This window comes from Typopeltis vanoorti, chromosome 1 (assembly GCF_054136105.1).
Source record: "Typopeltis vanoorti isolate ZY-2024b chromosome 1, IOZ_Tvanoo_1.0, whole genome shotgun sequence".
NCBI lineage: Eukaryota > Metazoa > Arthropoda > Arachnida > Uropygi > Thelyphonidae > Typopeltis > Typopeltis vanoorti.
In genome coordinates this window covers 64,168,976-64,194,136 of record NC_143549.1, presented here as the reverse complement: position 1 = coordinate 64,194,136, position 25,161 = coordinate 64,168,976, and the positions used below count along the sequence as shown (strand labels likewise).

At 34.1% G+C, this 25,161-nt stretch overlaps 1 protein-coding gene across 6 annotated transcripts in view; it reads right to left on the bottom strand.

Annotated features, from left to right (window-relative positions):
• The window catches only part of LOC150110046 (nucleoside hydrolase-like), a 119,239-nt gene that overhangs the window by 78,985 nt on the left and 15,093 nt on the right, over window positions 1-25,161 (bottom strand). The window contains exon 1 of one of the 6 annotated variants that reach the window (XM_090397706.1): window positions 7,857-7,877. The exons of the other annotated variants lie outside the window; for them this stretch is intronic. The gene's annotated coding sequence lies outside the window, so the exon portion shown is untranslated. Of the gene's footprint in view, window positions 1-7,856; window positions 7,878-25,161 lie in introns of those variants that run through there. 6 annotated transcript variants of the gene reach the window in all.

The following is a 25,161-nucleotide window of genomic DNA, read 5'->3' as shown; positions in this document are numbered from 1 at the left end:
ATAAAAATTTTAAAGGTGATAATTGAGAGAAAGCTCTGTAGCTTAGTCGGTAACGACGATGCTCTTTCGCATGACAGATATGGATTCGCATTTCGTCTAGGATGCGAAATACCTGTCTAAAAGATTTTCAGAAGAAGGTAAGTTAACCTGTCTCACATGGATGTCACATGGTTTCCTCTCCCGAAAACCGATAAGGAGAACACAGGTAATTTTACATAAAGGAATATATTTATAGACATAAAACTATTTCATTCTACTAAACTTCTGGCTCTGAAAGCCAAGAATACTCTTGGCAGGTCGTGGGATGTAAGAACCTATAAGTACCTCTGATGAATGAATGTTAGGTGGAAAGCTCGTATCATCCATTATGGGGAAAATTTATTCATAAAGCGAGCACATTCTATGAATAAATTATAAACTTAATATTTATAAATTATAAACTAGATAAAGCGTGCACGAAGTGTGGACGTGCCCGCTTTATGAATTTTTCTTAAACAAGCTAATCCAGGAAAAACTGCTACAACAGAATCTGACTCTTTTATCAAAAATTCCTCATATTTTTTTGAAAAAAAATACCCTTGAGATATACAATTCTGACGTTTTAACTAGTTTGAATATAATTATTTACTAATGTGCCAATTGAAGAAGACATTTCTCCTATTTTTAAAGATGCTGCGTATCACTTAAAGCAATAATCAATCCTCTTTTTAACATTTTCTTCAATCAATTCCTTCAAAATGGCCACCTGTGGCTAAAAGAGTTCATAAAAATGCTATATACTGAAAAATCTACAAATACCAGGATAGACATAGCTCCTGGTGTCTACAAGATCTGTTTCTGCGGCACGACTGGTGTATACGTTACAGTGAAAAAAATTTTGCAATCCGAGAGAGCGTGGACAATATCTAAACGATGTCGTCCACAAACGCAAGGATAAATCAGATCTTATCTCCATGTCTTCACATAATACAATGATATGGATTGGTCATTGGGTTTAATGATAACCGTCTATATTGCATTTAATATATATATCTATTTTATTATTTTTTTTTTAAATGCCTATTTTAAATGACGATTAGATTCATGTAATATGTCAGATCCTTCTGTGATAGCAGTCACGTATTACTTATGGTAAATAACGGGATGCAAACGCAAGCATGCTAAGCATTTCATGTATTTCAACAGTAACCATTGCCTTTGATTTTTTCTTTAAGAATACTTTTTGCAAATCTTCAGAAAATTTCTCATTTGCTTGTTTGTAGTTAAACCTTGAGGGCCATTAGATTAGACAAAGACCTGAGTTCGATTTCGTCATGAGAGGAGTAACTATGTGGGCTTTTTCAACTAAAGATCAGTTAGCCAATATTGTAAGGAGGTGGGAAAGTTTTTCTCCCAGAAACCCGGCTTTTTTCATTCCCTTACTTACGGTGTTCATAAAAGCAGATCGGCTAGATAATACGTGTAATTATTATTATTATTATAAAAAACCTCCATGGAGTCAAAGAATCATCGTGGGAGGTCAACTGTTATTAACAGTTAAATTAACAGGCAAAATACTATTAGTTGACGGTAGAGAGCGTAGTGTGTACATGGAGAATTAAGTAATGTAGACTGTGTGTGGTGTCCACCAGTGATAAGTCCGCCCTTGGACGCCTTGCAGATGTCTCAGCTATTTAAGCAATATGTTGCAGTACTAATATTTCTCCTGCATTTGCTAGGAATCCATCACATTGCTGAGTTTAAGGCACGGTAGCTCCGTCACTGCTACTGAAGGAATCGAGCAGATGTTAACTTCCATAAAAGGTCAACATAAGATAGAATAGCGGCAAATGACTACTATTCAAGACGAATCATACACTGACTATACAGGTAGTGAAGAAATGCTATCAGTAATGCATCAACCAAACATAAAGATATTCTGGAAACGATAAGTGTTAGTCTCTGTTCTGTATTGCATGATTGAACATTTAAAATGAAAGAATGAAAGATTAGGGAGGGTGAAGATCAGGGCACAGGTGCTAATAGAAATACAAAAAAGGTTTAATGATAACCTGATTTTATCTTATCATATTTCCGGTTTAAAGGGTTCAAAGCAACAATCAGACGAAAAAATGAGGTAAAGGAATGCAAGAATATGCAATGACTGGTCTGGTACAAAAAGAGAAAGAGAGAGACTAGATTCACCAAACTTATCTTTAAAGGCAGATATGACTACTATGGGTTACAAAAAGAGGATTAAAATGAATTGATTGGAATTATGGCCGAGGTAACGATAAAGCCATATATTACGTTCATTAAATTCGAGTATTTTCTTAGCATATTTGGCTTATTTGCGGAAGTAAAAAACGAAAAGATAAGAAGAAAACATTTTCATGTTATTCATCATATCAGTCATGATTATCTAGAATTTGGATAGAAGAGATTATAGAAGGATTGAGTTGTTTTGATTGGAGTGCGTTCTTCTGGTCGATTTCCTGCTTTACGGGATAAAAACCGAATCTGAATTTCTGGTGTGTGTGTGTGTGTGTGTGTGTGTGTGTGTGTGACACAGAGAGAGAGAGAGGTATAAGTTATAAGTAATATTAAGCCTTAAAAGAGGATAGTTGAAATAGAAGTAAAGAATCCAATAATTATACAAAGGTTGCACTAAATTAAATACATCGGGTGGAATTATGGATTTAATTATCAAAACACCAAACAAAATTTACTATTCGGAAACATCCCAATTCTTAGTATTTTTGGATTATATTAGAAATTCGGGATCGCTGTAAGCTATTCAGAAAGAACGACACATGTACTTTAACCTAACGATGAATTAGGTCTCATGCAACGATAGGAGAAGATTTCCTTTGGGATAACCGGGTTTTATTTCTATATTAAACAGATAAACAGAAATAAGAAAACACGCAGTTAGATAGGATTTACTGTTCTATCATGGCATTAATTATTTATGAGGCCGATTACTTAGTCGAGACAAAACATTTAGCTAACACGTTAAGGAGAAAATAAGTAACATAATACACTTTCCTCATGACCTTAATTTCCTTTCACATTATCCGTAAATATTCAACAACCGGAAATTTACCAAAATCACGTAATTGCATCTTCATTCCTAAACTAGCTAAGCCTAATCTGTGAAAAATTTTAAGAAATTTTATATGGAGAAAGAATTAGTTACTTATAATGCTTACCTGTAAAAGGGACTTTATGGTATACATAAGGTCACGAGTAAGACAATCTCTAAATGCATATCCAAAATCTATTGGATCTATCAATAGCTATATTAAGAATAATTGATAAGAAGTTTCTTATATAGTGAAACCAGCGGAGTATTCATAACTAAAAATGCGCACGTATACTACAGTAATTAACTTTTTAATAACATGTAAATATTTCGTCTTAAGTATCATAGACATCATCAGTACAGTTATTAAACAACAATGGGAATTACATTCAAAAACCCATTAGTGTCTCTTTTCGAATCATTTGATTGTAGCTTGTCGTATCCATCGTTTTCACACCAAAATTGTTTTTCTTCTTCTTCATTCTTTGAAAAGAGCTCGAATGGAAGTTATCACTTTCTTGGATGGCACTGGTAGATAATTTTCGTATCGCAGTATGTGACATCATCTTGATTGCTGAAGATTGAAAATGGAATGAAAATCACTGCCGTTAATGTTTGAAGATCTGTTTGCCGATGAAGGTTTATCTTCAGACAGATAAACCAGTAGTGTGGAAAGGCTTATGTGTTCGCCACACATGTTGATTGTGTTTTCACGGTATAGAACACAAATTGATAAGAAAATAACTATTTATTAACTTAAACGCTAATATTTCGCTGGTATTATATCCAGCATCTTCAGAGCATACAAACAAAGTTTGTTACAGTAGCGAGACAACCGCGATCCGGTGTGACAGGGGGGACTATATGAGTAATTGTAGCGTGCAACACAAAGACTAAAGTCCTAATTAGGCACCATCTAAGTTTAAAAAAAAAAAAAAGATATTAATTTGGTGTTAGGATGACTGTCTCCCAAATCTTTGGTAAATTTATACAGCCATACTTGTTGAGGTTTGGAGTATGTTTCAGGGCTTCTGTTGATTCCAGGAACAACCTCTCTGACTTGTAAAAGCTTCTGTGCGGTACTTGTTTTTTTTTTCTTTTTCAATTGGTCTGGTAGATCAAAGCATAGTCTGCCAGACCCGACCTGCCATAGCGAAAGTGCCGGAGATTATATATATATATATCTAGACCAAGGCAACTCGGGATAAAGGTGGTATAAGTTCTGATCACTATTCTTAATATTTACCTGTAATGCAAAGCACATCTCCTGGAGGAGATGTATGATGAGACCTCAATAAAGGTCGAAACCGGTCTGGGTAGTGGTCCCTTGCCTTTAATACATAGCATCATACATCTCCTCCAGGAGATGTGATTTGCATTAAAGGTAAATATTAAGAATAGTGATCAGATCTTATACCACCTTTACCACGAGTTGCCTTGGGCTTGCACTACGTACAGGATCAGCTAGACTTGCAACACTTGCAGGCGCAAACTGAATAATATATATATATATATATATATATATATATATATTATTCAGTATTTAGCATTTAGTATTTTATCTATCTTATGGGAATTATAGCCATTGTCAGGAAGGTGTGACTCAGGTAAGAATGTTCAGCAGTGAGGGCAATGTCATTGGAACAAATAGCTCTAGCCCTAAGGATTAGTGTTTTTAAGATACCATATTGTTGAGAAAGGTGATGATGTGATTGTTTGTGTAAATATCTCTCTGTATGTGTGGGTTTTCTATAAACCATAAACCGAGAATGATAAGGAACCTTTTGGAAGACGTGTGATAAGTGTGTTCAGGAAGGGTAGACAGTCATTGGTTTCTAGTTCCATTGTAAAGTGGATTTTAAAGGGTGTGTTGGATAACATCTCCGACTCCACAGCCAACAAAGAATTTGCCAAAGTTAAAAACCGGCACCAGAAGAAATTTAATATCCTCCAACAACGCATTGCTACGCAGCGGCCATAATTACATCAAGATGGCGTCGTTGTTAACTTATCATCGGTAACCTTAACCAAAGAAGCCACGGGTGCATTAAGTCGGAGACACAATTTTGCCGTTACTCCAAAAGAAGTTCCAAAAGCCAAAATAATGGCTTCCGTTGAACGTGGGATATACGACCTGCCTCCAGCAATAGCCAATAATATTCGATTAGACGTGGACAACATCTTAATCGATTCTAAGCCTCCAAAAAATAATATCCCATAAAAAGAATTCATGGCTCTAAAAGAACTACGCAATAATAACCACATTATTATTGCGTAGCAATAAAGTGGTTATTATTGCGTAGTTCTTTTATTCTATAATTCTATAATTGCTATATTATAGTAATATTGCTATATTATAGTGGAAATAACAAAGCAATATTACTATAATATAGCAATTCAGTGGTTAATATTGCTACTATAATGTGGCAATAATAATAACCACTAAAGTTGTGTTTCCTTTGTCTGATTTTTAAATCATACAAAGGAAACACAACTGTAGTGATAGATACAATAGAATATGAAAACAAAATGCACGCACTTCTCCAAGACCAGTAAACACATCAAATTATAGACAGAGATCCCACCAACTCACAAAAGAATAAGGTGTGCAAGTTATTGAACAAAGTCACTTCCTGGCCAAAAGAAACAGTCAAGAAACTCAAATCCCTCCACGTTAAAACACCCAGGATATACACGGAGCTTCAAAAATTCACAAACAAGTTACTCCTTTTCGCCCTATTGTAGATAGTATAAACAGTCTCACATATAAACTTGCTAAACATTTAGCCAAACTACTAGCCACTTGCACAAACAATTCTCCCTCTTTTGTTAAAAATTCTACCCACCTAAAAAGTATTTTAGGTGGGTAGAATAATAACCTTAAAAGAATAAAATAAAAACCACACCTTAAAAAGTTCAGACTTAATGGCTAGTTTTGATATCAGCTCATTATACACGAATGTACCATTAACTGAAGCTCTTAACTTACTAAATTCACAATTTCCCCCTGATATATTTCAACTATTTAAATTCACAGTACAGGCAGGTTATTTTACATGGAAAGGGAAAATATACAAATAACATGGGACAGCTATGGTATTCTCCCTTCCCCCCCCCCCTTAGCCAATTACTACACAGAAGATCTGGAAAAGCTAGTTATCAACACAGCCACTCTCAAACCTAGTCTATGGCTACGCTATGTTGATGATGTGTTTATTATTTGGCCACATGGCCCAGACACACTGAATACATTTTTAGTGCATCTAAATAGCCAACACCCTAAAATCCACTTTACAATGGAACTAGAAGCCAATAACTGTCTGCCCTTCCAGGACACACTAATCGCACATCTTCCAGAAGGTTCCTTATCATTCTCGGTTAATAGAATACCCACACATACAGAGAGATATTTACACAAACAATCACACCATCACCCTTCTCAACAATATGGTATCTTAAAAACACTAACCCTTAGGGCTAGAGCTATTTGTTCCAATGACATTGCTCTCACTGCTGAACTTTCTCACCTGCGTCAAACCTTCCTGACCAATGGCTATAATCCTCATAAGATAGATAAAATACTAAATGCTCCCCAAAAATCCAGCCCTCATACCACAGAAGACTGCAACAAAACTATCACCATCCTATAGATTAAAGGCACATCTGAAAAGATATCTAGGGTGCTAACAAACACCAACTACGCACTTTATTTAAACTTTATGTGAAATTCGTAACTCTCATCCGTTCACCTAAAGACAGATTCTCTCCTTTATCGCATCCAGGAGTCTATGAAGTGCCCTGTTCATGTCATCGAGCCTGCTATGGACAGACAGGAAGAACTGTGGACATCCGCCTCGGTGAACACACACACACACACACACACACATACCAAGGCGGATGTCCGGCACTTTCGCAATGGTGGCAAGTCGGGTCTGGCAGACCATGCTTTGGATACTCCTGCACAGAGGATCAATTCGAAAAAAACAAAACGTACTGCACAGAAGCTTTTACAAGTCAGAGAGATTGTTCCTGGAATCAACAGAAGCCCTAAAACATACTCCAAACCTCAACAAGTATGGCTGTATAAATCTACCAAAGATTTGGGAGACAGTCATCCTAAGACCAAATTAATATATGCTTTGTTTTGTTTTTTAACTTGGATGGCGCCTAATTAGGACTTTAGTCTTTGTGTTGCACGCTACAGTTACTCATACTAGTCCCCCCTGTCACACTGGATTTGCAGTTGTCTCGCTACTGTAACAAACTTTGTTTGTATGCTCTGAAGATGCTGGATATAATACCAGCGAAATATTAGCGATTGGTGTACTGGTTCATTGGTGTTTATTTATTTATTTACTTGCACCTGACTAAATTCCATATATGTTTTGTACAGTTATAAGTTATTAGTTAAAACTTATTACATTAGTACCACGAATATTATTTAAGTATCTCTGGCTTCGCCTCCAATATTTTATCTATCTTGAAGACTTTACTAGCTTTCATCAAACTACTGAAACTCATATTACATTCACTAATCTTTTTCTCCAAAATAACACAAGTGTCTCTAGAGAAACTAATACAAAATAAACTATGTTTAAGTAAATAGTCTCTCTCTCACATACACACACACACATCACAAACAGAATTTTTTTTCTTGCCTTCTGTAATGCATCCAATACCACATGATTTAGAAGAAACACATAACTTTCTACTTGAGATAAAATATTCCACCCCATTCCATCCACTGACAGGAAACAAACACTGGGTTATAATAAATAAACATTAGACCTACCTCATGTTGGAACTTGCTTTATCAGAACTTTGAGTTATTATTCATTACAACAAAAACTATATTCAAGGCTTTCTTCTGTCTTCTCGTGGTCGTACACAGTTTGAAAGAAATTGTTACTTTGGATAAATTAAATCGATAGGTCTCTGAATACGTCCCTATAACCCTTTCTGTTGTCGAAAATGGCTACCCGTAACTATATTTATTTCGTCATCTTTCCGCCTCTCTCTTTCCCATCTAATTGTTACACTTCACATGCGCACGCCAGCTTCAAGCTTTCAGTTATTGACTGAAGATACAGCGCACTCTTTGAACTAAGTCTAATACCAAGTCCACGTGTCTTCGCTGCCATTTCGTAACTGCTGCTGAAGTTAACAAAGCATTATAATATAAAGTTACGATTTATTCTAACAACAACATTTTACAAAAGGAATTACGTAACATTTTATTCTCTTTGTGGAGAACAAAGACAAGTGAATTTAATTACAACATATGCAGTGTGCCTGTTAGAAAATAAGAGACAACAATTATTATATCAAAAAATAAGTATATTTGAAATTGTCAATTACACAGATTCAAAATAATCTCCTCCAATTCCACACAACGTTTACATTTGTCGTACAGGTGTTCGAAGGCACGGCGGAAGTTCTGAACGGGAACCTCCTATCTCTGAGTCACATTACATTTGATGTCCTCAGTGTCGCTCTTCCCCTTTCAAGGCACATTTCATCTTTGAGAAGAAGGAAAAGTCTGCGGAAGCCAAATCTGGCGAATAGGGAGGAACAGTTCTTTCCTCATACGTCGCATGAGTGGGGGGGGGGGGGGGTACAGACATCGCATTACTCCTAGTGGTTATTCGCCTTTCATGGGTAACACTTTTCCTAGTTTTCATCACATTTTCATTTGTCCGTGCAGAAACTGGCCGTCCATAGCGTGGACTTCCTCCCCTCTTTAAACGTTAGAAACCAATGGGAAAAAACTGTGCACAGCTCAGACAGTCATCGCCGTAAATTTTTTAGGTCTTATTTCTGTAGGAGTTTTTCCTAATTTACAGTAAAATTTTATCACAGCGCTTAACTCCATGACGCAAGTTTTGACACGCGCCACTCACACACTCTTACTTCCACGGTTGCCACACGAAAACTGCTGTTTCACCCGACTCGAAAGTTGCGCCTGCGCTTACAACACACTCTAGCGATCGAAACTATAAACACGTTTGTTTCTTTTATTCAAAGGGCTGTCCTGTAAAAAATCAATTTCATTACGAGATTGATTTTTTTTACAGAGCAGCCAGGCACACTGTGTAAAATTAAATTCCGCGACAAAGTATTACATTAGAGTACGGAGGGAGGAAATATGCACTTTATTAAACCCCATTTCTTTCCACTTCTTTTAATTATGATTGCAAGTAATAAGTCACCCAATAAAATTAAATAAAAATGTGGTATATCTGAATGAAATTTCAGCTATTCCACACCACATTTAATGTCTAGAAAAGACTCACTTTATCTAACCCCTCGGCCCAATGTACTAGGGTATGAGTTCTTAAATTTTTTATAAGTGGATTTTCATTATAAACTAAATAAAGCAATTTCATCCAGAACGCCGATAACTGCTATTTTGTAATAAGATTTAATTTATACTTTAGGGAGGTGAAAAAAGAAAAAGATTTACCTTTCTGCACCTCGTTTCACAGTTTGAAAAAATAGCGTAAGAGAATGAAGATACGATGTCTGAAGAACCAGTTGCTTTCATTGGGTTTAATATTCGGTTTAATTTGATTACACGATCTTATGAAGATTATTATTATTATATGGGCACCTCCATGGAGTTTGTAGACTCATCGTGAGAAGTTCACTAACATCAACACAAACCATCAATACCTGCACAGTGCCTGTCATATTTCGCTTTGAACTCATTCACTGACGAAGCACTCACAACAGACTCAATTCCACTTATTCACCAACCTCCAAGAAAATATCGAGTCCTCACTTCCCTGCTAACCACATTATTATTATTATTATTATTATTAGATCTCCAAGAAGTCAAAAGACTAATCGCGGGAGGTCCCACTGTCGCGCGCGTGTGTGTGTGTGTGTGTTATTGTAACATAAAGTTACGATTCATATTAGAATAAATCATAACTTTGTATTATAATACTTTGCTAACTTCGGCAGCAGTTACGAAATGGCGACGAAGACACGTGGACTTGGTAGTACACTTGTTCTTCCTTTGCCTTCCTGTATTCTATGTAAAACGTCTACCCCGTTAATCTGATAATAATCCCCTTAGCAACTTATATGGCTCAAATCATACATTCTAGGTAGGAGAAAAATTATTGATATGCTTCCATACCAATCCTATAAAATCCTCTTAAGCAACTTATATGTTTTAATATCCCCCCCCCTCTCCAATTCGCTATTACTCCAAATAATTTGAAGATATCAGATGACTTTTCATGAAGAGAACTTGATTACATCGGTCTCTTGTTCTTCTTTGGTGCATCAATCCGAAAATTGGTAAATATAGCAGCACATCACAACATCCTGTCTTGTGACTTCCTTTTTATCTCTTCATAACTCTTAGCGTAAATTAGCATCATTATATTATTTATATATTAAATTCTTGGTCTGCCTCTTTCCTTCTACAGTCGCCTCCATTATTTCTGTAATCAATCCCCCATGCCTCAAATGGTGTCCAATTAGGCTTTTTCTTCTCTTATTGATGTGTTTCATTAATGACCGCTCTTCATGAACTATATTAAGAACTTCTTCATTATGTTTCCTTTCTGTCCAACTAATTTTCATCATCTTTCTCCAGCACCAAAGTTCAAATGCCTCCAACTTTTTCATGTCTTGTTTTGTTAGAGTCCAGGCCTCACAACCATATAATGCAATGCTCCATATGTATGTTTTCACTAGCCTTTTTTTGAGCTGGATGCTAAGTCCTTTACTGATAAAAATGTTTCTTCTCTTATAGAATGCTTTTTTTTGGCTAGGATTATTCGTGCTTTAATATCTGATTGGTTTCTTCCATCTTCTGTGATAAGACTTCCAAGATATTTAAAAGAGGATACCTGTTGTAGTAGGTTATTATTTATTTCCAGGTTTATTTTCATCGGATTTGCTTTACTTTTAATTAATAATTTTGTTTTCTTATAATTAATTTTTAGGCTATACTGTGTGAAGATTTCTTCCATCTTTATTAGGGTGGCTTTCAGTTTGTTTTCGTAATCAGCTAAAACTGCTATATCATCCGCAAACCGTAGCCAGTTAATATCAATTCCATTTATCTTAATTCCTTTCTATCAGTTCTTTCAGTTTATTTATTGCATCTTCAATGTAAAGATTAAATAATATGGGTGAAAGAGAGCACTCCTGTCTTACACCTCTACGTATTTTTGCTATTGCGGTTTTTGTTGTATTGCTGGCTTCTTGATGCTTGTAAAGATTAAATATGTGCCTTCTCTCTCTCCAATCTACCTTTATTGTTTTTAGGAGGTGAAACATTTGATTCCAGTCAATACTATCGAAGGCTTTCTCCAAGTCAAGAAAGACTATCAGAGTATTTTGATTCTTCTCCAATCTTCTTTCAATAACTGTTCTTAGAGCTAGGATTGCTTCTCTTGTCCCCTGCTACTTCCAGAATCCAAACTGGTCATTACCAACATATTCTTCAACCTTCTTTGTTAATCTCTTTTGTATAATTTTGAGTAGTATTTTCCAAGCATGTGTTATTAAGCTTATTATTCGATGATTTTCACACTTGTTTGCATTATTTACTTTAGGAATGGGTATGATAGAGCACTGTGTAAAATCTTTGGGGGATGATCCCTGTTTCATAAATATCTTTTATGATCTTGAAAAAGTATGACTTAGTTATGTTTCCCGAGTATTTTATTAATTCTGAAGGGATGTTATCAGTGCATGGTGCCTTGTTGCCTGACAATTCATTCAGTGCCCATTCAAATTCATCTTTTAATATAGTTGGACCAATTTCTTCCACATCAAGTCTTGTTTCATCTTCTATATCCTTGGCATCTAGATCTTTTTCACTATATAGATCTTCTAAGTACTCCTTCCATCTTTCCGAAATTTCTTCCTTATCTATAAGTATGTTCCCCTGTTTATTTTTGATAATTGTACTTCTTGTCTTGTTTTGCTGGCTTATTCCTTTTATAATGTTATAAGCTTTGTCCATTCTTCCAGTCTTTGTTAGATCTTCTATTTATTTACATTTCTCTGTATACCATTATATACAATGGTATACAGTATATTTATTTATTTCTATTTATCATATTTTTTATATGTTTATATTTGTCTTTGCTTTCTTCCTTTAGGGAGGGTTTGTGTTTTCTTCTTTTATCTATTAGATCTAGAATGTCCTGGGTGATCCATGGTTTTTTTATTTGCTTCTTGCTTATTCCTATGCAGTCATTGGCGGCCTTGATGATGGTATCCTTCAAATGAGTCCATTTTTCCTCTATGTTTTTCTTTTCCCTCTCTCTCTCTCCAGTTTCAATGCTTTCATAAGTTTGCTGTTTATAGTTGCTATGGTTTCCTATGTTCTCAGGTTACTTATGTTCCATTTGGGCCTTTTCCTTGGTTGTGACAATTTTTAAATTTCAGATTACATTTCAATAAAACTAAATTGTGATCACTATCAACATCAGCTCAGGGGTAATTTTTGCATGATTTTACTTGATTTTTAAATTACATCGGTACAAGAACTAATTGTTAAAATTAAAATTCAAAATGAACTGTGATTTGTTATTAATTTTGAATTTTGTATATTAAAAAATAAATCAATTATTCAAAATTAGTTAAAATCAAATAAAGGAATTACATTAAAATGAACTGATTAAAATTAGTTGCTTTGAATTAATTACGTAAAATTAATTGATTAGTAAAAATTGAAAATTAAATTTGATCTTTAAAATTGAAATTCAAAGATCTACTTGAATCTGGATTATAAAGCATATCTAGAAGCTGTCACTATATGTAAAGAATAGCTACACCTTTCATAACGTTCTATAATAACAGAACGTGTGACATAGCAACTGTATTGCTAACAATGTAACGTTCCCCTAACTATTTATACTCTAGTATATATCTTAATGTCAATATTTTATGCATTTCATGCTCATTATTTTAACATTTCATATGAAATGGACCCCAATACGACTTTTATTTATTCGTTTATCATTATTTATTTATTTCGCACTCCCCCCCCCCCCATCGTTTTTGCGCATTTCAGTCCTGTAAGAAAATCTGTTATTTGATCCTATAGAACACGTCAGTTACAGGTTATTATCTATTTAAGTGTTGATAAGTCCTAAGAAAATCTTTAATTTTTTTTTTCAGTATGGTGATAAAATTCATTTTATATGAAATCCAACGTTAACATAATGTTAATTTTTATTTAGTAATGAGTCAAAAATCCAGGTGTGATGTTACAGAACAAAAGACTGTAGGTGATTCATCTGTTCTCATCCAACAGAAATTATAATTCTAGAACCACGCGATGTACTGTCGGTCTGTTGTGCGTGGATGGTATTGCACCAGATGTACTCGACATAAACGAGGTGTTTTCCCACCGGAAGAGGGAGGAAGAAAATTTATAATTGCTGACGACATCGAACTGACTTATTATCAGAGCTATGTTGTCATTCCACAATACATTTACTGAGGTTGAGCAAGAATATTCTGCGATAATGGCATTTGTCCGTCATGATCGTGAAATATAACTTCACTATGTTTTTATTCTGTACAGCTGTATGTTTGCGAAATTACTCTGTCATATTTTTGAGAATTAATATATAATATACTTGTTTGTTACTATGCTTCTCTAGTTGGCAAGAATTTTTCTAGCAAGAAGAAGAAGAAACACTATTATGAATATTTAAACATAATCTGATAAAATCATGATAATCCTAAAATTTGATATTAAATTTAAAAAAAAGAAGCTATTTTAGTAATGGAGCAGCCCATTTTATAATCTAAGTTAAACTAAATTATTAATTAGTTGATCCGAGATGAGATGGTTTGTAATTAGGAGTTGTTTGGCGATGAAGAACCGATAATTAAGCGTAAAGATTCTTATAAGATAATTAAAAAATGAATAAAACATAACAAAAATGAATTAAACAAAACTATGAATTTAAAAGAGCTAAGAATAAAGGGAGGAAAAAAGGAAAAAACCTGTTATGTACATTGCAAGCCAGCAACACGACGATGTGCTGGCCGTTTCATTTAAAACATCAGATGTAGAATTGAAATATAAAACAGAGGAGGAGGTAGACATAAAATAATATAATGAGAGCAGACAAAACCCTTAGTCTACCCACGGTACAAATGTACTGAGTTTACAGAAACGTTTTTTTTTTTTTTTTTTTGGATGGGAGACATTAAAAATATCACGCTAATACAAGGTATACTAGTGAGGCATCAAATGGCAAGTTAGAAAAACAAGAGTCTCGAGTCAATTGATAGTCTGATGTATATTATACTTGACAAGAAATTATAGACATGATGAAGACTATTTAGAGAGAACTGCTAAAAAATACTTTTTGTCATAGGAAGTCCATTGTGAAATGCGATGCACTTGTAATCAACTTTATAGTAATCATAATAACTACATGCTTCATTTTTTTTTCTTTTTGGAAAAAGCAAAAGTAACAAAAAGAAAATGAAAAAAAAAACATGTGTCCTAATACGCAAATGCTTATAGTGATGACCTTAAAACTGGCAATAAGGCTAAAAAGATTTTTTACATAACACACAAACAGAGCTCTGATCCTTACTCATAATATTGAGCAAATTGATGTAAAGAAGAACTTTCTTATAAATAAGATTTAAAAGATAACAGATTCTCGTGTAACATGAAATAAGAAAGAAAAGAGGTACGGATAAAAGGGTGAAATTAACAATATCTAAGCGCTGCACTCCCATACATAAGATTTCGAGTCCGTGGAAAATACTAATGGGTGTAATAGAATCTCTAGATGTTTTCAAAATAATCAGAACAATCTTAATACTTTAGTGACATATAGTATACGATACTAAATTGATAAAGTAGTAAACATTAAGTAGTAAATAATGATAGCAGATAGTCCAAGATATGGATGCTGTACTAACAGATGAATTCAGATGAATCACAAATGAAACAGTAAACAGTTACAGGAAAAATCACATCTTGTCTGAATAAGCAGAATGAGGAAATGATTCTGCAGTTAGAAACAAAAGAAGAGAAAACCCATGCATGTGGAAAAGATATTTGGAACGTGAAGTAGCATCTAAACAGAGAGAGAGAGAGAGAGAGAGAAAGAAAGAGAGAGAGACTCTAATTTGGAACAAGAAGTTGTTGTTCTTCGGGCAAGAATTGAAGCCACCAAGGCTTATGATGCTGCAGTCTCTTACATTAGATCTGTGAAATCCATGTTCTTTTGATTTTTGCTTGTTTACGAGAAGAAAAAATCAGAGTTTTTTTAAACGTTAAAAAAAAAGCAAGACATTTAAACTATAAAATTAGCTAATGAAATATGTATTGAAAATTTACAATTAAAAGAACAATAAATGATTATATAAAACGAGTATTTAATTTCAAAAACGGTGCTTCTGTTATTAAACCAAGTATTTATTTAACTGAATAATAGGCCTTACGTATAATCTGCATTCTACCTTATCACTACCAAAAGTTTGAGTAATTCTTATATTCCTGTTAGTATGCTTGTACTGGGAGTTTGACTTACAACTATCATGAGTGAGGATGGAAACTATTACATAATTCAATAACCACGCAAGCGTGGTATGCAGAAAACTTGTAAAATGAATCAGCAGCCTACATCCTTCAAAACGAGACTCCGTATTTAAAAATCAATCTGGCTATTTCCAGAGGATAGTAGATTTGAATGGGATAAATCCTAAATACATTTACATTAGAAATAGAATTGTGATGAATTAAATCTTTATGTTTCTCCAATTAGAAAGGAATGAAATGTCAAACTGCAACATTGCATAAAAGTCTAAAAATAATAATAATAAAAACAATAAAAAAAAGAAGAAAAGAACTGTATCTGACTCACCTGAGTACAACAGCATCTGTAACTCACTCTGATTATCTGCTATTTTGCTATTTAGCTTTGACATTGGGGGAAAAAAAGCGAATGCAAAACTAATTCCAAAAAAGTGAAGAGTATTTATAATGCTTTATTTAAAGCAAAAGCGAGTTAGTCCTGACCTTCATTAATTTGATTTAATTAAAACGACACAATTAAAAAAAAAAAAGAAAGAAAACATCTCATAGAACAGCGGTCTTACCTTAACTCGATTTCATATGAATGAAAATGCAAATTGTCGATTCGGATCACTAAAAGTGGTCAGTTAATCTCAGAAATAAAAGTGGTTGGATAGTAAAATTACGATTAGGGGTAGTACTCTATTCAGGAACCAAAACGTTATGACCATCCAGCCTGTTTTTAGCCAAGTATACTCGAGAAACGCACTTGTGGCGGCGTTATTTTTGTATAGGGATTGTTCTCATGGATATCGCTAGTCCTGACATCCCAAATTAACACAACTTGATCACTAATTCTTACCGGAGGATTGTTTTGGACAATGGGCCAATGGAACTGAATTCTTCCAGCAAGACAACGCCTTGAAGATTCGTATTGTGCATAGTTCGAAGAGCATTCTGTGTGCTCTCCTGGTTGCCTAATTCTCTTGATTTGAATCCCATCGACAATCTGTAGGATCATGTGGAACGCAACATCCGCCAGTTGACGCCAGTGCCGCGCAGAACATCTTCCGTGGTCTATTGGAGTTAATGTACCAAGATGGTGCAAACGGTTATGATAGTTATATTTCAGTCACAGGAGGCCAAACACGCTACTAGAAAGGTGGTTAAATGTTTTGGCTCATGAATGTATATTAAAGAAACTGTGCATGAATACCAAGGAAGTCAGATTCTTCTCTATTCGTATCAAGAAGGAAGCTAACTTTCTTATATTTAGCTATGTGCTTCTATAAATTATACCACTTATAGCCCACTCACAGCATATATCCGACACAATTTCAATCTGTTCCTTCAAACAAATCATAGAAATGTTTTGCTTTATCAGTTATATGGATCATTGGTGCGTTCTATGAAATTCCCAGCTATTGATTCCTTTTATCTATCGAGTAGCATGCATGTTATTTCAGAAATGACAGATTCTGCGGAAATTTGATATCTGGAAACCACATTTAAACTTGTGAAGCCATCTTAATTTTGGTTTAAATCCAGCCACCTTAAAAGTGTCATAAATATGCAAGCAATATTTCGAAATGATACAAAGAAATAACTCTACTTTGGCTAGATTGAATGTAATGAAATTTGGTATTTTGGATTTCACAAGGAATTTCTCCAATTGACTCAATTTTGGTATCATGCAAACCATTTTAGTTGTACATTTCAGCAAAATACAAAATTACGTTATAATGAGAACCAATAAACTCTACATGAGGCAACAATTAAAGGAATATTTAGGATAATTAAAATAAAGTGAATAGTTCGGCGACAATCAAAATAATAAATTTGTATACAGTTCATTCGTTATTACAAATTAACAAGCTCTGAACCTCCAGAGCTCAACAAGTATCGACAATGCCCTTTAGTCAGAAAGCCATGGGTTTGAATTGCGTTTAGATCGGAAAAATGATCCCAATTTGGTCTGTAATCGGCCAGGCCTGATTATGATGAAGATGATGATGGGCATTGAAATATCTGAACTGCTGATTCCTCGCCTGCCATCGGACAAGATAATAATGAATGGTGAATTGGTTATAAGTCAGTTACCAAAGAGAAAAGATCAAGATTGATGGTTTCATTAAAATAAATCCGACTAAAACAAGGAAAGCAATTGTTGAAAACTTTTAAGAGACATTCAGATGAATTTATCTCTAGGAAGAGAGGCTTTGCTATAATACTACGAACGCCTGCAATATAGGTGACCCGAGACGTAAGATGGACACAATCAAGGCCTCTGGAAGTCCAAACAAAAATTAGCAAGAGCCAGACGAAGGTTACTGCACCACTCTAAAGACCATACGCGGCCAATATCTCCGTGCATTTAATCATATATTCTTCAGAACATTATGCGTGTGTTTTTGTGGCAGGTAGTGGAATTATCATGTACTGCTGATGCTATTGGAATAGATTCTTTTTCCCCCCTCGTAAACAGTACATTCATTTAACCCAGTTATGTTGTTATCATTACTTTATGAAGTCCGAAGATTCCGCAGTTGACTGTGTTGTGTTTTAGAGATATAAGTTTATCATCGCATGTTTTAGATATAAGCCTTTGTTTCCTTTTTATGGATAAAGAATTCCTCATACTTTTTTTTGCAAGATTTTATGCTTAAACAATCAAGGCCTTTTGAATCATAAAACTTTTGCGTTATCATATTAAGATTGAAATAACATAGAACAGACTAAAAATTATTAAGGACATATTAAGAATTAATAGAACAAGGTCCTTTTTTATATTTATTTCACTTGAACATATGATCCCGTTATAACTTCTACCCGGAAAGCACGATTAGAGTTATTGTAAGAAGATAAAAACATGTAGGATAAAAATGCGAAGGAAAGGGCTACGAATAATACACAAGGATTGAAGACCTGGTTAAAAGCTAAGCCTTAACATCTGCTCCAGCCATAACTGAAGAATTAAAAAAAAAAAAAAAAAAAACATATCAGTGAAGCTATAGCAACAATCAGCAGGACAATCTTCACATAATATATAAGAGAAATAAAATAAATAAAGAAATAAATAGGTTTTGCAAATTATGCAAAATGCTCATATTGGAATTATATTTGCAAATAAAATATTTTCAGTTTATCTTGCAGATGATAAGTTATTTAACTCAATGTTATTCAACTTAAAGATTTACAACTTTAAAAGCTGTAAACTTTTATGGTGTGTGCAGCATAATGGACATATAACTGGAGGATATAGAGGCTAAAAGATGATCTTATGTTACAAACATCACACATGATGTCCTTCACTAGAGACTACATCATTATGCATCATCTACACACCATGGCAACTAGTATTTTCTGTTACTTGTGTGTGTTTTCTGACCGATTTTCCTGTATTCGTTGTAAAAAAACAGAATCTTTACTCGTTTTTTTTTTATCATAAAGACTCATCTCTTTATGATGAGAATCGAACTCAAGTTATTTCATATCGAAGGACAATATCTCATGGTTTTTCCAACTATGCTGCAGAGATGCTAGAAAGGAAATATAAATATTTATAAAATATTAAGAGCAAAGTTTTTAAAAAATAGAATTGGACGTGGAATGAAAATCATATATTCTTCGCAGAAAAATTCTTGACAATCCTACATATGGTGGAGGACTGAATTAAATCAATATTCCTTGTAGTACATAATAGTGGGAATGTTCAATACTTATTAAGTACGAAATAACCCTCGCACATATAGGTGGCCAACAAGTCGATCGCGATTTATCTCCATCGCAGCTTTTAAAGTCGGTAGCTCGCGACGAAATTCGTGATTAAAAATCCCATAAGGATAATGATTTGTATGTAACATCATATAGGGTTCAGTTTCAAATATTACATCAAAGAAATAGACTATTTTAACATTTAGATTATTGAGTAATCAAAATATTTGAACATTACTCGAATAAGAAATTATTACATTACGATGCAAGTCTTTTTTTTAAAGCATAGTCATCGGAAAAAGACTTTACCGTGTTGGATCTCCTTCAGCCTGAATTACATCACATTTGCGGTTTGGCATTGATTCCGCATGGTGTTGGATTGCATATACGTCAACAACATACCAGGCGTTCGCAGGACACTCTAATAACTGGCTCAGATTTGATGGAAGAGGACTTTGCTCCCGATCTGTTTTTCACATGTCCAATACATTCTCAATGGGATTCAGATCCGAGCTTTGTGGTGGTCAGGGAAGATGGTGGAAGTCGCTTCATGCCTACTGAAGCATTGCTGAACAATTCTTGCGCAATGGACAGTAGCTTTGTCGTTCATGAAACAATCGTTACCTGCTGGATAAAAAGTCAACATGGCAGGATGGACTTGATCGACAGCATTGCTCAGATATTCCCTTGGATGATATCCGATCTTCCAGCAATATCGGATAAAGCATGTGGTATTTACGTACATCTGCATAAAGGTTTCTTATTTAGTGGCCGGTTTTTGTACATATTTATGCGAATCTGTCTTCTCATATTGAAACAAACGAAATGTCGTTTTTTTTTTTTTTTGCGGAACTATACAGCAAAGATTCTTGAAGATTAGACTTGTCACGATATATCCGGGATATTAGAAGTTTGGCAGATGATACGAAGACACAAACTTCTTATTAATTATATAATTTGAAAAACAGAAGCACTTTTGAACACATGCACTGCCTTACAAGGAAAGAGAGAGAGAGAGAGAGAGAGAGAGAGATAAAAACCTTCCTTAATCTTAAATATTTCTCAATGGTTTTTGATTCAATCAACAGACCAAGGATGTTCAAAATTTTCAGTTATTATAGCATACTCTTGAAAATAATCAAAGCAACAGCAAAACTGAGCCAGAATTATTGTGAAAGGGTAATATTTAATAAAGACATGATTGGGAACTTCTCTATTTTCAATAGAATTCTTCAGGGAGACTTTGTGGTACCATATCAGTGAATAGACACTAAATAACTTGAAAATTTGACAGGAATGACCTACATAAGCAGTCTCTGTTGCTGATGATGATGTTGTGTTGATTGACTCTAATATTCAGCCTTCTCAAAATCACCCTGATTACTTATATAAAAATGCAGCACTGAGTGAGTTGTAAGTCAAAAGTAAAACTGAAGTCATAAAAACAGAATAGAAGGAAATATTACGCTAAACAACCGCACTCTTGAGAAGTAAATGATTTTCATGCCTTGGTTTCTACAGGAACCAAGACACTGAAAATTGATACTCTAACTGACATAGTAAAAAGAAAGTATAGAGCTCTTCAATTTCATGAAGCTTTAACTAGTATTAGGAAATCCAACCTTGTCGCCAGAAATAAAAAAACGTTCCTGTACAAAACCACCAGTCAAGCAATATTTATGCATGGCTTCCATGTGGGACCTATATGTAAATATGTCAGCCATATCCCCATATGGCTGACATCTCTAGGATACACACAAAGATCACATTCCTAATACTGTCATCATTAAAGAAAGCCAGCAAAAACCCCATAGAAACAATTGGGAAAAAAAAGTCAACTGAGATGATTGGGACACCAACTTAGATATCCACCTTCACGTACGTTCACTGCTTTTGCTCTCTGCAGGCCAACTAATAGACATAGGGGAAGAAGAAAGCCAAGAAATAATTTCAGCAATATATAGCGAACTTCTTTTTGAAAGTTAGGCTCATCTGACATTTACCAATTGGCAAAAAACAGAGCAACTTGGCTCACTTTCAATTAATAGACTTGATCTCGACCTTCACGGTGAAGATATGTTGTTAAACGCATATTTTTGTATTTATTTCCCTATTCATACATGAATAAACGCAATGATGATGAATACTCTATAATATAAAATGATAAGCTTTTTTTGTAACGTTTTTGTGTCACGTTTTTTATCAAGTTATTTGAAACGTTTTGAAACTCAGAGGCTACTCTGAGTGTCGAGTCTTCAAAATTCGAGCCATCAGAATTCAAGGAGAACCGGCCTCCCAGTCCGAAACTCGGGGGGGGGGAGCCGTAGGCGTCAGGGGGCGGATCCCCCTAGTATATATATAAATTGATAAAAAATAAATAAATAAAACTTAGTCCACCCAAGGTAAAAATGTAGGTTTAAAAATATTTTTTCAGTGGGAGCCACATAAAAAATAATAACAACCATCAGTTAGGAAGTTTTAAATCTGAAAGGAAATCAACTGACAAATATATTTTCTGAAAAAAATTAGATATAATATCTCTTTATATCTTTATTTTTTGATTATAATAACGCTTTTAACAGCTGAAGATGGCATGCATTTCGAAAAAATCCTTTAGAAAATTTTGACTAGGAACACTAAAGACATTATTCAAGTATTGAAGCACCTACATTTCAATAATTTAGTAGCATTAAAATAGGAAATGAATACGCAGAATTTTTACTGTCATGCACTACTCCATAAAATATGGAGTAGTGCATGACAGTTGCATTCTTATAAAAAGTATGAGGATAGCTTGGAAGCAGGAAAAGAAATATTGAAGACTGGAGAAGGAATGATTAATAACCTAAGATAAGCAGCTGTACTCTGTTAATAGCTGGTACTGAAACGAAACTAAATATCTTTGCTTGAAATATTTTAGGGTCTCTTCATTAAGTTCTTCCAAAAATGAGATGTAGATTTGAAATAAAACAATATACCCAGAAGGACTATCTAATTTGGCAATGTCTAAAATGTCGGCGTTATGTGATTTGTATAACTATGTATAGACAAAATAAAAATAATAAATTTACTTTAAAAAGAAACAAAACAAAACATGAAACAATGAATGAGATGAAGAAAATAAGATGTCAGTGAATATACAAAATGACGTTTCACAGTGAGTTTTGAATTTCGTGGTACTTACCCACAGTTGGGATTAGTCACATATAGTTAATATTTTTATATTTTTTCTTGTTATCTTTCATTTTTCCAGAAAAGGACTGCGCATGTGTGGTTAATATCCCCCCCGGGGTGCTCCAGTTTTATGCTCGCAAACATAAACCCGACTTTAAACACACACATTAAAGTTCTTGTACATAGAGATATAATATTATTTCCGATAATTTGCTCAGATATTCGGAGTTCATGCTGTTGCTAGCACCATAAATGAACTTATATGTACTGGTGGAAAGCAGATAATAATAAAAATAATTATATTATAATTTATAATACTTACCTTTGAGATATACCAAATGTAATGTGACGTTTCTCAGTGAGTCTCATCATCACGAAGAAAATGTTTGTGTTACTTTCGTAACAACCACACACACACACACACACACAACATGTAGTATCTTTAGATTTCCCTCTAAAAATAAAACTATTTTTTTTTACTGTTCTGTCACTACATGCACAAGTAGTACATTTTAGAATATTTTGTACACTAGTGCCCACTGCTCTTTGTTATAAACACACATATATTCGAATAATTTTAACAAAATGAAACAAAAATTATGTAAATAAAGCTTTTAACTCCACCAAAAGAAAATAAGTTTGGTACTACATACAGTATACACAGTTACGTTTCTGTCACTAGTTTAATAAAGCGGAAAAAAAAATAAAATAAGCAGGTTATATAGTTATTTAGATACAGAAGTGCGTTACATATTATAAACTAAAGTAGCCAGCATGAAATTTATTTAAATCGTATTTAAATTGAAATAAACCACTAGGCTCTTTATGAAAAAGAAAAAAAAAAGCTATTTCTTATTGTTTATCAAAAGAGAACCGATCAGAGGGAAAATCATTTTGTATAATTCCAGTACATATCTCTATATAACGTAAAATAGCTTTGTTTGCCGACTAAGACAAGTGTGGAAACAACGATTATGTGTTTTCATGGGAACGAAAAAATTCGGCTTGGGTGTATTATGTGTCGATGTATGCAGTTCCTTCCACTCTTTGGACGTTTAGTGATTGTCTCTAGCGTACTAAGTCAATTTCAAATTATTTTCTTGTGTAAATTATATCATCAAGAATAAAACCGACAGAAAAAAAAAATAATAATAACAAAACACTCGTTTCGAAACACTCTTTCCTCCCCCCACCATTTTTTTTCTTTCTTTAATGACGCGGCTGCGTATTAGCGACGTCGCTTTTCTTTCATTTTAATTAAACCTTACAAAAAATTCAATACAATTAAATTGAAAATGTCCATTTCTTCTTTTTCTTCGCTAATTTGCTAAAAATAGTTGCCAAGTTAGAAGTTGTTTCAGCATTTGGGGGGGGGAGTCTGTTTTTGTAGCTTATGCATGCCTACTTAAAGATTATGTAGTGTTGAACTTGCCTAGTTCTAAATATATAAGTACATAAAAGTGTTACTGATAAACCCTGAAGAATGAGGCTCATGACTATCCGCTGATATACTGACATGTGAATTGATATCCGCTTGAACAGTTTCTTTCTCCTATATACCACACACAATACGGGTACACTGCTGCGATAAATTATTTTTCTACGGATGTTTTCATAAAAAAACGAAGCGTTTTTTAGAAAACAAAAAAAACCCATTTACTAATACAACGATATTAAAATAACTAACAATAAATGATACATCTATTATTAAATAAAAACAGTAAAATAGATAGAGCACGTGGGCGCGCGCGCGCACACACACATAGATACAATAAGTAATCTATGCTTGTTAAAAACGAAAAAAAAAAAACATTCTCTTCAGCCGTGACACGAGCCTCGTGTCTGAGCTGATGAAATGATAAGGTGAACGTGTGACCTGATATGAAACTGATCCGGGGCTTTCTAAAGGTTAAATGCGGAGGCAGATGAAGAGATTATCGTTGTTAAGATGTCGTTTCGGAATATTTTATACAAAAATTGCCTAAGATATGAAATAAAAATAAAATTAAGACTTCAACTGTCAGAATAACGGAATTAACCTGAGTCGGCCTCAGTGGAGTAGTGGATAAAAGGGTTTACCATAACTTAGTTGTAACTGCCTTTAAATGTTAATTATGAATGCAACCAGAGCCAGTCAGGTACTGCTCTATTAGTTTATTTGTTTTATTCTTTCTTTCTTTTCATGTGAAAAGAAAGAAAAAAAAATGCTGGGGTAAACTTTTCATGTGAAAAGCTTACCACAGCAAGTAAATGTCACTATTAGTAACCATGTTTTAAAGGATTCGACAAAACTGAGGGAATCTCCACAGGTATACAGATTTACGTAATTTAACCTTGCCGCTCGAATTCCGTTTCAAATCGGGATTCAAGTATCATCTGATTTGCTTGGAAATTCAGTCCCGTCCCATTTCTCTGTATGAGTGTCTTCATGCCACTTTTGTCAAATTTATTTAACGTTTTAGGGGGGGGGGTGAAATAAGAATTACATCTTCATTTCTGTTGTTTCGTGAAAATACGAAAATCAATCCCAGCAGCCACGCCGTGCAACCGATAATTAAAAGGATCATAAAAATGTATCATATAAAAGAACTCGACTCTAAATTTTATTTTTGCTTATGTAACCATCTTGTTCGCCTAGAAGCAGAGCAAATTCTGTATATATATCATCTAAATACCTGATTGCATA